This window comes from Vipera ursinii, assembly GCF_947247035.1.
Source record: "Vipera ursinii genome assembly, chromosome: Z".
Lineage (NCBI taxonomy): Eukaryota > Metazoa > Chordata > Lepidosauria > Squamata > Viperidae > Vipera > Vipera ursinii.
This window is the reverse complement of record NC_139517.1, coordinates 59,866,576-59,879,791: the sequence shown is the minus strand read 5'-3', so window position 1 is coordinate 59,879,791 and position 13,216 is coordinate 59,866,576.

Below are 13,216 nucleotides of genomic sequence, written 5' to 3'. Positions count from 1 at the left end.
TCCGCAAGGAAACTTCAGATCTGCAAAAGTCATGGTTTTTTCATCTTCGGGGAGGCAGGGGAACAGGAATATGTGTTTGTTTTGCGAATTTGAGCTCTATCTGCATTGGGCACTTTTCATGCTATAAGCAGTTTTTCCTAACAAATGCAAGATATAACATGGTCTATCTCCGGAAGGAGACATCAGATCTGCAAAACTCATGGTTTTTTGGTGTTCAGTCAGCCGGGGGAACATGAATACGTGTTTGTTTTTCGAATTTGAGCTCTTTCTGCTATGGGCACTTTTCATGCTCTAAGCAGTTTTTCCTAACAAATGCAAGATATAGCATGGGATATCTCCGCAAGGAAACATCAGATCTGCAAAACCCATGGTTTTTTTGTGTTCAGTGAGCCGGGGGAACATGAATATGTGTTTGTTTTTCGAATTTGAGCTCTATCTGCAATGGGCACTTTTCATGCTCTAAGCAGTTTTTCCTAACAAATGCAAGATATAGCATGGGCTATCTCCGCAAGGAAACTTCAGATGTGCAAAAGTCATGGCTTTTTCATCTTCGGGGAGGCAGGGGAACAGGAATATGTGTTTGTTTTGTGAATTTGAGCTCTATCTGCATTGGGCACTTTTCATGCTATAAGCAGTTTTTCCTAACAAATGCAAGATATAACATGGGCTATCTCCGCAAGGAAACTTCACATCTGCAAAAGTCATGGTTTTTTGGTCTTTGGGGAGGCAGGGGAACAGGAATATGTGTTTGTTTTTCGAATTTGAGCTCTTTCTGCAATGGGCACTTTTCATACTATAAGCAGTTTTTCCTAACAAATGCGGGATATAGCATGGGCTATCTCCGCAAGGAAACTTCAGATCTGCAAAAGTCATGGTTTTTTCATCTTCGGGGAGGCAGGGGAACAGGAATATGTGTTTGTTTTTCGAATTTGAGCTCTATCTGCATTGGGCACTTTTCATGCTATAAGCCGTTTTTCCTAACAAATGCAAGATATAACATGGACTATCTCCGCAAGGAGACATCAGATCTGCAAAACTCATGGTTTTTTGGTGTTCAGTGAGCCGGGGGAACATGAATACGTGTTTGTTTTTCGAATTTGAGCTCTTTCTGCAATGGGCACTTTTCATGCTCTAAGCAGTTTTTCCTAACAAATGCAAGATATAGCATGGGCTATCTCCGCAAGGAAACTTCAGATGTGCAAAAGTCATCGTTTTTTCATCTTCGGGGAGGCAGGGGAACAGGAATATGTGTTTGTTTTGCGAATTTTAGCTCTATCTGCATTGGGCACTTTTCATGCTATAAGCAGTTTTTCCTAACAAATGCAAGATATAATATGGGCTATCTCCGCAAGGAAACTTCATATCTGCAAAAGTCATGGTTTTTTAGTCTTCGGGGAGGCAGGGGAATAGGAATATGTGTTTATTTTTCGAATTTGAGCTCTTTCTGCAATGGGCACTTTTCATACTATAAGCAGTTTTTCCTAACAAATGCAAGATATAGCATGGGATATCTCCGCAAGGAAACTTCAGATCTGCAAAAGTCATGGTTTTTTTGTCTTCGGGGAGGCAGGGGAACATGAATATGTGTTTGTTTTGCGAATTTGAGCTCTTTCTGCAATGGGCACTTTTCATGCTCTAAGCAGTTTTTCCTAACAAATGCAAGATATAGCATGGGCTATCTCCGCAAGGAAACTTCAGATGTGCAAAAGTCATGGTTTTTTAGTCTTCGGGGAGGCAGGGGAATAGGAATATGTGTTTATTTTTCGAATTTGAGCTCTTTCTGCAATGGGCACTTTTCATACTATAAGCAGTTTTTCCTAACAAATGCAAGATATAGCATGGGATATCTCCGCAAGGAAACTTCAGATCTGCAAAAGTCATGGTTTTTTTGTCTTCGGGGAGGCAGGGGAACATGAATATGTGTTTGTTTTGCGAATTTGAGCTCTATCTGCAATGGGCACTTTTCATGCTATAAGCAGTTTTTACTAACAAATGCAAGATATAACATGGGCTCTCTCCGCAAGGAAACATCAGATCTGCAAAACCCATGGTTTTTTTGTGTTCAGTGAGCCGGGGGAACATGAATATGTGTTTGTTTTTCGAATTTGAGCTCTATCTGCAATGGGCACTTTTCATGCTCTAAGCAGTTTTTCCTAACAAATGCAAGATATAGCATGGGCTATCTCCGCAAGGAAACTTCAGATGTGCAAAAGTCATGGCTTTTTCATCTTCGGGGAGGCAGGGGAACAGGAATATGTGTTTGTTTTGCGAATTTGAGCTCTATCTGCATTGGGCACTTTTCATGCTATAAGCAGTTTTTCCTAACAAATGCAAGATATAACATGGGCTATCTCCGCAAGGAAACTTCACATCTGCAAAAGTCATGGTTTTTTGGTCTTTGGGGAGGCAGGGGAACAGGAATATGTGTTTGTTTTTCGAATTTGAGCTCTTTCTGCAATGGGCACTTTTCATACTACAAGGAGTTTTTCCTAACAAATGCAAGATATAGCATGGGATATCTCCGCAAGGAAACATCAGATCTGCAAAACTCATGGTTTTTTGGTGTTCAGTGAGCCGGGGGAACATGAATACGTGTTTGTTTTTCGAATTTGAGCTCTTTCTGCAATGGGCACTTTTCATGCTCTAAGCAGTTTTTCCAAACAAATGCAAGATATAGCATGGGCTATCTCCGCAAGGAAACTTCAGATGTGCAAAAGTCATGGTTTTTTCATCTTCGGGGAGGCAGGGGAACAGGAATATGTGTTTGTTTTGCGAATTTGAGCTCTATCTGCATTGGGCACTTTTCATGCTAAAAGCAGTTTTTCCTAACAAATGCAAGATATAACATGGGCTATCTCCGCAAGGAAACTTCATATCTGCAAAAGTCATGGTTTTTTGGTCTTTGGGGAGGCAGGGGAACAGGAATATGTGTTTGTTTTTCGAATTTGAGCTCTTTCTGCATTGGGCACTTTTCATACTATAAGCGGTTTTTCCTAACAAATGCGGGATATAGCATGGGCTCTCTCCGCAAGGAAACATCAGATCTGCAAAACTCATGGTTTTTTGGTGTTCAGTGAGCCGGGGGAACATGAATACGTGTTTGTTTTTCGAATTTGAGCTCTTTCTGCAATGGGCACTTTTCATGCTCTAAGCAGTTTTTCCTAACAAATGCAAGATATAGCATGGGCTATCTCCGCAAGGAAACTTCACATCTGCAAAAGTCATGGTTTTTTGGTCTTTGGGGAGGAAGGGGAACAGGAATATGTGTTTGTTTTGTGAATTTGAGCTCTATCTGCATTGGGCACTTTTCATGCTATAAGCAGTTTTTCCTGACAAATGCAAGATATAACATGGGCTATCTCCGCAAGGAAACTTCACATCTGCAAAAGTCATGGTTTTTTGGTCTTTGGGGAGGCAGGGGAACAGGAATATGTGTTTGTTTTTCGAATTTGAGCTCTTTCTGCAATGGGCACTTTTCATACTATAAGCAGTTTTTCCTAACAAATGCGGGATATAGCATGGGCTATCTCCGCAAGGAAACTTCAGATCTGCAAAAGTCATGGTTTTTTCATCTTCGGGGAGGCAGGGGAACAGGAATATGTGTTTGTTTTTCGAATTTGAGCTCTATCTGCATTGGGCACTTTTCATGCTATAAGCCGTTTTTCCTAACAAATGCAAGATATAACATGGACTATCTCCGCAAGGAGACATCAGATCTGCAAAACTCATGGTTTTTTGGTGTTCAGTGAGCCGGGGGAACATGAATACGTGTTTGTTTTTCGAATTTGAGCTCTTTCTGCAATGGGCACTTTTCATGCTCTAAGCAGTTTTTCCTAACAAATGCAAGATATAGCATGGGCTATCTCCGCAAGGAAACTTCAGATGTGCAAAAGTCATCGTTTTTTCATCTTCGGGGAGGCAGGGGAACAGGAATATGTGTTTGTTTTGCGAATTTTAGCTCTATCTGCATTGGGCACTTTTCATGCTATAAGCAGTTTTTCCTAACAAATGCAAGATATAATATGGGCTATCTCCGCAAGGAAACTTCATATCTGCAAAAGTCATGGTTTTTTGGTCTTTGGGGAGGCAGGGGAACAGGAATATGTGTTTGTTTTTCGAATTTGAGCTCTTTCTGCAATGGGCACTTTTCATACTATAAGCAGTTTTTCCTAACAAATGCGGGATATAGCATGGGCTCTCTCCGCAAGGAAACATCAGATCTGCAAAACTCATGGTTATTTGGTGTTCAGTGAGCCGGGGGAACATGAATACGTGTTTGTTTTTCGAATTTGAGCTCTTTCTGCAATGGGCACTTTTCATGCTCTAAGCAGTTTTTCCTAACAAATGCAAGATATAGCATGGGCTATCTCCGCAAGGAAACTTCAGATGTGCAAAAGTCATGGTTTTTTAGTCTTCGGGGAGGCAGGGGAATAGGAATATGTGTTTATTTTTCGAATTTGAGCTCTTTCTGCAATGGGCACTTTTCATACTATAAGCAGTTTTTCCTAACAAATGCAAGATATAGCATGGGATATCTCCGCAAGGAAACTTCAGATCTGCAAAAGTCATGGTTTTTTTGTCTTCGGGGAGGCAGGGGAACATGAATATGTGTTTGTTTTGCGAATTTGAGCTCTATCTGCAATGGGCACTTTTCATGCTATAAGCAGTTTTTACTAACAAATGCAAGATATAACATGGGCTCTCTCCGCAAGGAAACATCAGATCTGCAAAACCCATGGTTTTTTTGTGTTCAGTGAGCCGGGGGAACATGAATATGTGTTTGTTTTTCGAATTTGAGCTCTATCTGCAATGGGCACTTTTCATGCTCTAAGCAGTTTTTCCTAACAAATGCAAGATATAGCATGGGCTATCTCCGCAAGGAAACTTCAGATGTGCAAAAGTCATGGCTTTTTCATCTTCTGGGAGGCAGGGGAACAGGAATATGTGTTTGTTTTGCGAATTTGAGCTCTATCTGCATTGGGCACTTTTCATGCTATAAGCAGTTTTTCCTAACAAATGCAAGATATAACATGGGCTATCTCCGCAAGGAAACTTCACATCTGCAAAAGTCATGGTTTTTTGGTCTTTGGGGAGGCAGGGGAACAGGAATATGTGTTTGTTTTTCGAATTTGAGCTCTTTCTGCAATGGGCACTTTTCATACTACAAGGAGTTTTTCCTAACAAATGCAAGATATAGCATGGGATATCTCCGCAAGGAAACATCAGATCTGCAAAACTCATGGTTTTTTGGTGTTCAGTGAGCCGGGGGAACATGAATACGTGTTTGTTTTTCGAATTTGAGCTCTTTCTGCAATGGGCACTTTTCATGCTCTAAGCAGTTTTTCCAAACAAATGCAAGATATAGCATGGGCTATCTCCGCAAGGAAACTTCAGATGTGCAAAAGTCATGGTTTTTTCATCTTCGGGGAGGCAGGGGAACAGGAATATGTGTTTGTTTTGCGAATTTGAGCTCTATCTGCATTGGGCACTTTTCATGCTAAAAGCAGTTTTTCCTAACAAATGCAAGATATAACATGGGCTATCTCCGCAAGGAAACTTCATATCTGCAAAAGTCATGGTTTTTTGGTCTTTGGGGAGGCAGGGGAACAGGAATATGTGTTTGTTTTTCGAATTTGAGCTCTTTCTGCATTGGGCACTTTTCATACTATAAGCGGTTTTTCCTAACAAATGCGGGATATAGCATGGGCTCTCTCCGCAAGGAAACATCAGATCTGCAAAACTCATGGTTTTTTGGTGTTCAGTGAGCCGGGGGAACATGAATACGTGTTTGTTTTTCGAATTTGAGCTCTTTCTGCAATGGGCACTTTTCATGCTCTAAGCAGTTTTTCCTAACAAATGCAAGATATAGCATGGGCAATCTCCGCAAGGAAACATCAGATCTGCAAACGTCATGGTTTTTTTTGTCTTCGGGGAGGCAGGGGAACAGGAATATGTGTTTGTTTTGCGAATTTGAGCTCTATCTGCAATGGGCACTTTTCATGCTATAAGCAGTTTTTCCTAACAAATGCAAGATATAACATGGGCTCTCTCCGCAAGGAAACATCAGATCTCCAAAACTCATGGTTTTTTGGTGTTCAGTGAGCCGGGGGAACATGAATACGTGTTTGTTTTTCGAATTTGAGCTCTTTCTGCAATGGGCACTTTTCATGCTCTAAGCAGTTTTTCCTAACAAATGCAAGATATAGCATGGGCTATCTCCGCAAGGAAACTTCACATCTGCAAAAGTCATGGTTTTTTGGTCTTTGGGGAGGAAGGGGAACAGGAATATGTGTTTGTTTTGCGAATTTGAGCTCTATCTGCATTGGGCACTTTTCATGCTCTAAGCAGTTTTTCCTAACAAATGCAAGATATAACATGGGCTATCTCCGCAAGGAAACTTCACATCTGCAAAAGTCATGGTTTTTTGGTCTTTGGGGAGGCAGGGGAACAGGAATATGTGTTTGTTTTTCGAATTTGAGCTCTTTCTGCATTGGGCACTTTTCATACTATAAGCAGTTTTTCCTAACAAATGCAAGATATAGCATGGTCTATCTCCGCAAGGAAACTTCAGATCTGCAAAAGTAATGGTTTTTTCATCTTCGGGGAGGCAGGGGAACAGGAATATGTGTTTGTTTTGCGAATTTGAGCTCTATCTGCATTGGGCACTTTTCATGCTATAAGCAGTTTTTCCTAACAAATGCAAGATATAACATGGTCTATCTCCGGAAGGAGACATCAGATCTGCAAAACTCATGGTTTTTTGGTGTTCAGTCAGCCGGGGGAACATGAATACGTGTTTGTTTTTCGAATTTGAGCTCTTTCTGCTATGGGCACTTTTCATGCTCTAAGCAGTTTTTCCTAACAAATGCAAGATATAGCATGGGATATCTCCGCAAGGAAACTTCAGATCTGCAAAAGTCATGGTTTTTTGGTGTTCAGTCAGCCGGGGGAACATGAATACGTGTTTGTTTTTCGAATTTGAGCTCTTTCTGCAATGGGCACTTTTCATGCTCTAAGCAGTTTTTCCTAACAAATGCAAGATATAGCATGGGCTATCTCCGCAAGGAAACTTCAGATGTGCAAAAGTCATGGTTTTTTCATCTTCGGGGAGGCAGGGGAACAGGAATATGTGTTTGTTTTTCGAATTTCAGCTCTTTCTGCAATGGGCACTTTTCATACTATAAGCAGTTTTTCCTAACAAATGCAAGATATAGCATGGGCAATCTGCAAGGAAACATCAGATCTGCAAAAGTCATGGTTTTTTTGTCTTCGGGGAGGCAGGGGAACAGGAATACGTGTTTGTTTTGCGAATTTGAGCTCTTTCTGCAATGGGCACTTTTCATGCTCTAAGCAGTTTTTCCTAACAAATGCAAGATATAGCATGGGCAATCTCCGCAAGGAAACTTCAGATCTGCAAAAGTCATTTTTTTTTGTGTTCGGGGAGGCAGGGGAACATGAATATGTGTGTGTTTTGCGAATTTGAGCTCTATCTGCAATGGGCACTTTTCATGCTATAAGCAGTTTTTCCTAACAAATGCGGGATATAGCATGGGCTATCACCGCAAGGAAACTTCAAATCTGCAAAAGTCATGGTTTTTTCATCTTCGGGGAGGCAGGGGAACAGGAATATGTGTTTGTTTTGCGAATTTGAGCTCTATCTGCATTGGGCACTTTTCATGCTATAAGCAGTTTTTCCTAACAAATGCAAGATATAACATGGGCTATCTCTGCAAGGAGACATCAGATCTGCAAAACTCATGGTTTTTTGGTGTTCAGTCAGCCGGGGGAACATGAATACGTGTTTGTTTTTCGAATTTGAGCTCTTTCTGCAATGGGCACTTTTCATGCTCTAAGCAGTTTTTCCTAACAAATGCAAGATATAGCATGGGCTCTCTCCGCAAGGAAACATCATATCTGCAAAACTCATGGTTCTTTGGTGTTCAGTGAGCCGGGGGAACATGAATACGTGTTTGTTTTTCGAATTTGAGCTCTTTCTGCAATGGGCACTTTTCATACTATAAGCAGTTTTTCCTAACAAATGCAAGATATAGCATGGGCTATCTCTGCAAGGAAACTTCAGATCTGCAAAAGTCATGGTTTTTTTGTCTTCGGGGAGGCAGGGGAACAGGAATACGTGTTTGTTTTTCGAATTTGAGCTCTTTCTGCAATGGGCACTTTTCATGCTCTAAGCAGTTTTTCCTAACAAATGCAAGATATAGCATGGGCTATCTCCGCAAGGAAACTTCACATCTGCAAAAGTCATGGTTTTTTGGTCTTTGGGGAGGAAGGGGAACAGGAATATGTGTTTGTTTTGCGAATTTGAGCTCTATCTGCATTGGGCACTTTTCATGCTCTAAGCAGTTTTTCCTAACAAATGCAAGATATAACATGGGCTATCTCCGCAAGGAAACTTCAGATGTGCAAAAGTCATCGTTTTTTCATCTTCGGGGAGGCAGGGGAACAGGAATATGTGTTTGTTTTGCGAATTTTAGCTCTATCTGCATTGGGCACTTTTCATGCTATAAGCAGTTTTTCCTAACAAATGCAAGATATAATATGGGCTATCTCCGCAAGGAAACTTCATATCTGCAAAAGTCATGGTTTTTTGGTCTTTGGGGAGGCAGGGGAACAGGAATATGTGTTTGTTTTTCGAATTTGAGCTCTTTCTGCAATGGGCACTTTTCATACTATAAGCGGTTTTTCCTAACAAATGCGGGATATAGCATGGGCTCTCTCCGCAAGGAAACATCAGATCTGCAAAACTCATGGTTATTTGGTGTTCAGTGAGCCGGGGGAACATGAATACGTGTTTGTTTTTCGAATTTGAGCTCTTTCTGCAATGGGCACTTTTCATGCTCTAAGCAGTTTTTCCTAACAAATGCAAGATATAGCATGGGCTATCTCCGCAAGGAAACTTCAGATGTGCAAAAGTCATGGTTTTTTAGTCTTCGGGGAGGCAGGGGAATAGGAATATGTGTTTATTTTTCGAATTTGAGCTCTTTCTGCAATGGGCACTTTTCATACTATAAGCAGTTTTTCCTAACAAATGCAAGATATAGCATGGGATATCTCCGCAAGGAAACTTCAGATCTGCAAAAGTCATGGTTTTTTTGTCTTCGGGGAGGCAGGGGAACATGAATATGTGTTTGTTTTGCGAATTTGAGCTCTATCTGCAATGGGCACTTTTCATGCTATAAGCAGTTTTTACTAACAAATGCAAGATATAACATGGGCTCTCTCCGCAAGGAAACATCAGATCTGCAAAACCCATGGTTTTTTTGTGTTCAGTGAGCCGGGGGAACATGAATATGTGTTTGTTTTTCGAATTTGAGCTCTATCTGCAATGGGCACTTTTCATGCTCTAAGCAGTTTTTCCTAACAAATGCAAGATATAGCATGGGATATCTCCGCAAGGAAACTTCAGATCTGCAAAAGTCATGGTTTTTTTGTCTTCGGGGAGGCAGGGGAACATGAATATGTGTTTGTTTTGCGAATTTGAGCTCTATGTGCAATGGGCACTTTTCATGCTATAAGCAGTTTTTACTAACAAATGCAAGATATAACATGGGCAATCTCCGCAAGGAAACATCAGATCTGCAAACGTCATGGTTTTTTTGTCTTCGGGGAGGCAGGGGAACAGGAATATGTGTTTGTTTTGCGAATTTGAGCTCTATCTGCAATGGGCACTTTTCATGCTATAAGCAGTTTTTCCTAACAAATGCAAGATATAACATGGGCTCTCTCCGCAAGGAAACATCAGATCTCCAAAACTCATGGTTTTTTGGTGTTCAGTGAGCCGGGGGAACATGAATACGTGTTTGTTTTTCGAATTTGAGCTCTTTCTGCAATGGGCACTTTTCATGCTCTAAGCAGTTTTTCCTAACAAATGCAAGATATAGCATGGGCTATCTCCGCAAGGAAACTTCACATCTGCAAAAGTCATGGTTTTTTGGTCTTTGGGGAGGAAGGGGAACAGGAATATGTGTTTGTTTTGCGAATTTGAGCTCTATCTGCATTGGGCACTTTTCATGCTCTAAGCAGTTTTTCCTAACAAATGCAAGATATAACATGGGCTCTCTCCGCAAGGAAACATCAGATCTCCAAAACTCATGGTTTTTTGGTGTTCAGTTAGCCGGGGGAACATGAATACGTGTTTGTTTTTCGAATTTGAGCTCTTTCTGCAATGGACACTTTTCATACTATAAGCAGTTTTTCCTAACAAATGCAAGATATAGCATGGTCTATCTCCGCAAGGAAACTTCAGATCTGCAAAAGTCATGGTTTTTTCATCTTCGGGGAGGCAGGGGAACAGGAATATGTGTTTGTTTTTCGAATTTGAGCTCTATCTGCATTGGGCACTTTTCATGCTATAAGCAGTTTTTCCTAACAAATGCAAGATATAACATGGTCTATCTCCGGAAGGAGACATCAGATCTGCAAAACTCATGGTTTTTTGGTGTTCAGTCAGCCGGGGGAACATGAATACGTGTTTGTTTTTCGAATTTGAGCTCTTTCTGCAATGGGCACTTTTCATGCTCTAAGCAGTTTTTCCTAACAAATGCAAGATATAGCATGGGATATCTCCGCAAGGAAACTTCAGATCTGCAAAAGTCATGGTTTTTTTGTCTTCGGGGAGGCAGGGGAACATGAATATGTGTTTGTTTTGCGAATTTGAGCTCTATGTGCAATGGGCACTTTTCATGCTATAAGCAGTTTTTACTAACAAATGCAAGATATAACATGGGCAATCTCCGCAAGGAAACATCAGATCTGCAAACGTCATGGTTTTTTTGTCTTCGGGGAGGCAGGGGAACAGGAATATGTGTTTGTTTTGCGAATTTGAGCTCTATCTGCAATGGGCACTTTTCATGCTATAAGCAGTTTTTCCTAACAAATGCAAGATATAACATGGGCTCTCTCCGCAAGGAAACATCAGATCTCCAAAACTCATGGTTTTTTGGTGTTCAGTGAGCCGGGGGAACATGAATACGTGTTTGTTTTTCGAATTTGAGCTCTTTCTGCAATGGGCACTTTTCATGCTCTAAGCAGTTTTTCCTAACAAATGCAAGATATAGCATGGGCTATCTCCGCAAGGAAACTTCACATCTGCAAAAGTCATGGTTTTTTGGTCTTTGGGGAGGAAGGGGAACAGGAATATGTGTTTGTTTTGCGAATTTGAGCTCTATCTGCATTGGGCACTTTTCATGCTCTATGCAGTTTTTCCTAACAAATGCAAGATATAACATGGGCTCTCTCCGCAAGGAAACATCAGATCTCCAAAACTCATGGTTTTTTGGTGTTCAGTTAGCCGGGGGAACATGAATACGTGTTTGTTTTTCGAATTTGAGCTCTTTCTGCAATGGACACTTTTCATACTATAAGCAGTTTTTCCTAACAAATGCAAGATATAGCATGGTCTATCTCCGCAAGGAAACTTCAGATCTGCAAAAGTCATGGTTTTTTCATCTTCGGGGAGGCAGGGGAACAGGAATATGTGTTTGTTTTTCGAATTTGAGCTCTATCTGCATTGGGCACTTTTCATGCTATAAGCAGTTTTTCCTAACAAATGCAAGATATAACATGGTCTATCTCCGGAAGGAGACATCAGATCTGCAAAACTCATGGTTTTTTGGTGTTCAGTCAGCCGGGGCAACATGAATACGTGTTTGTTTTTCGAATTTGAGCTCTTTCTGCTATGGGCACTTTTCATGCTCTAAGCAGTTTTTCCTAACAAATGCAAGATATAGCATGGGATATCTCCGCAAGGAAACTTCAGATCTGCAAAAGTCATGGTTTTTTGGTGTTCAGTCAGCCGGGGGAACATGAATACGTGTTTGTTTTTCGAATTTGAGCTCTTTCTGCAATGGGCACTTTTCATGCTCTAAGCAGTTTTTCCTAACAAATGCAAGATATAGCATGGGATATCTCCGCAAGGAAACTTCAGATCTGCAAAAGTCATGGTTTTTTTGTCTTCGGGGAGGCAGGGGAACATGAATATGTGTTTGTTTTGCGAATTTGAGCTCTATGTGCAATGGGCACTTTTCATGCTATAAGCAGTTTTTACTAACAAATGCAAGATATAACATGGGCAATCTCCGCAAGGAAACATCAGATCTGCAAACGTCATGGTTTTTTTTGTCTTCGGGGAGGCAGGGGAACAGGAATATGTGTTTGTTTTGCGAATTTGAGCTCTATCTGCAATGGGCACTTTTCATGCTATAAGCAGTTTTTCCTAACAAATGCAAGATATAACATGGGCTCTCTCCGCAAGGAAACATCAGATCTCCAAAACTCATGGTTTTTTGGTGTTCAGTGAGCCGGGGGAACATGAATACGTGTTTGTTTTTCGAATTTGAGCTCTTTCTTCAATGGGCACTTTTCATGCTCTAAGCAGTTTTTCCTAACTAATGCAAGATATAGCATGGGCTATCTCCGCAAGGAAACTTCACATCTGCAAAAGTCATGGTTTTTTGGTCTTTGGGGAGGAAGGGGAACAGGAATATGTGTTTGTTTTGCGAATTTGAGCTCTATCTGCATTGGGCACTTTTCATGCTCTAAGCAGTTTTTCCTAACAAATGCAAGATATAACATGGGCTATCTCCGCAAGGAAACTTCACATCTGCAAAAGTCATGGTTTTTTGGTCTTTGGGGAGGCAGGGGAACAGGAATATGTGTTTGTTTTTCGAATTTGAGCTCTTTCTGCATTGGGCACTTTTCATACTATAAGCAGTTTTTCCTAACAAATGCAAGATATAGCATGGTCTATCTCCGCAAGGAAACTTCAGATCTGCAAAAGTCATGGTTTTTTCATCTTCGGGGAGGCAGGGGAACAGGAATATGTGTTTGTTTTGCGAATTTGAGCTCTATCTGCATTGGGCACTTTTCATGCTATAAGCAGTTTTTCCTAACAAATGCAAGATATAACATGGTCTATCTCCGGAAGGAGACATCAGATCTGCAAAACTCATGGTTTTTTGGTGTTCAGTCAGCCGGGGGAACATGAATACGTGTTTGTTTTTCGAATTTGAGCTCTTTCTGCTATGGGCACTTTTCATGCTCTAAGCAGTTATTCCTAACAAATGCAAGATATAGCATGGGATATCTCCGCAAGGAAACTTCAGATCTGCAAAACTCATGGTTATTTGGTGTTCAGTGAGCCGGGGGAACATGAATACGTGTTTGTTTTGCGAATTTGAGCTCTATCTGCAATGGGCAC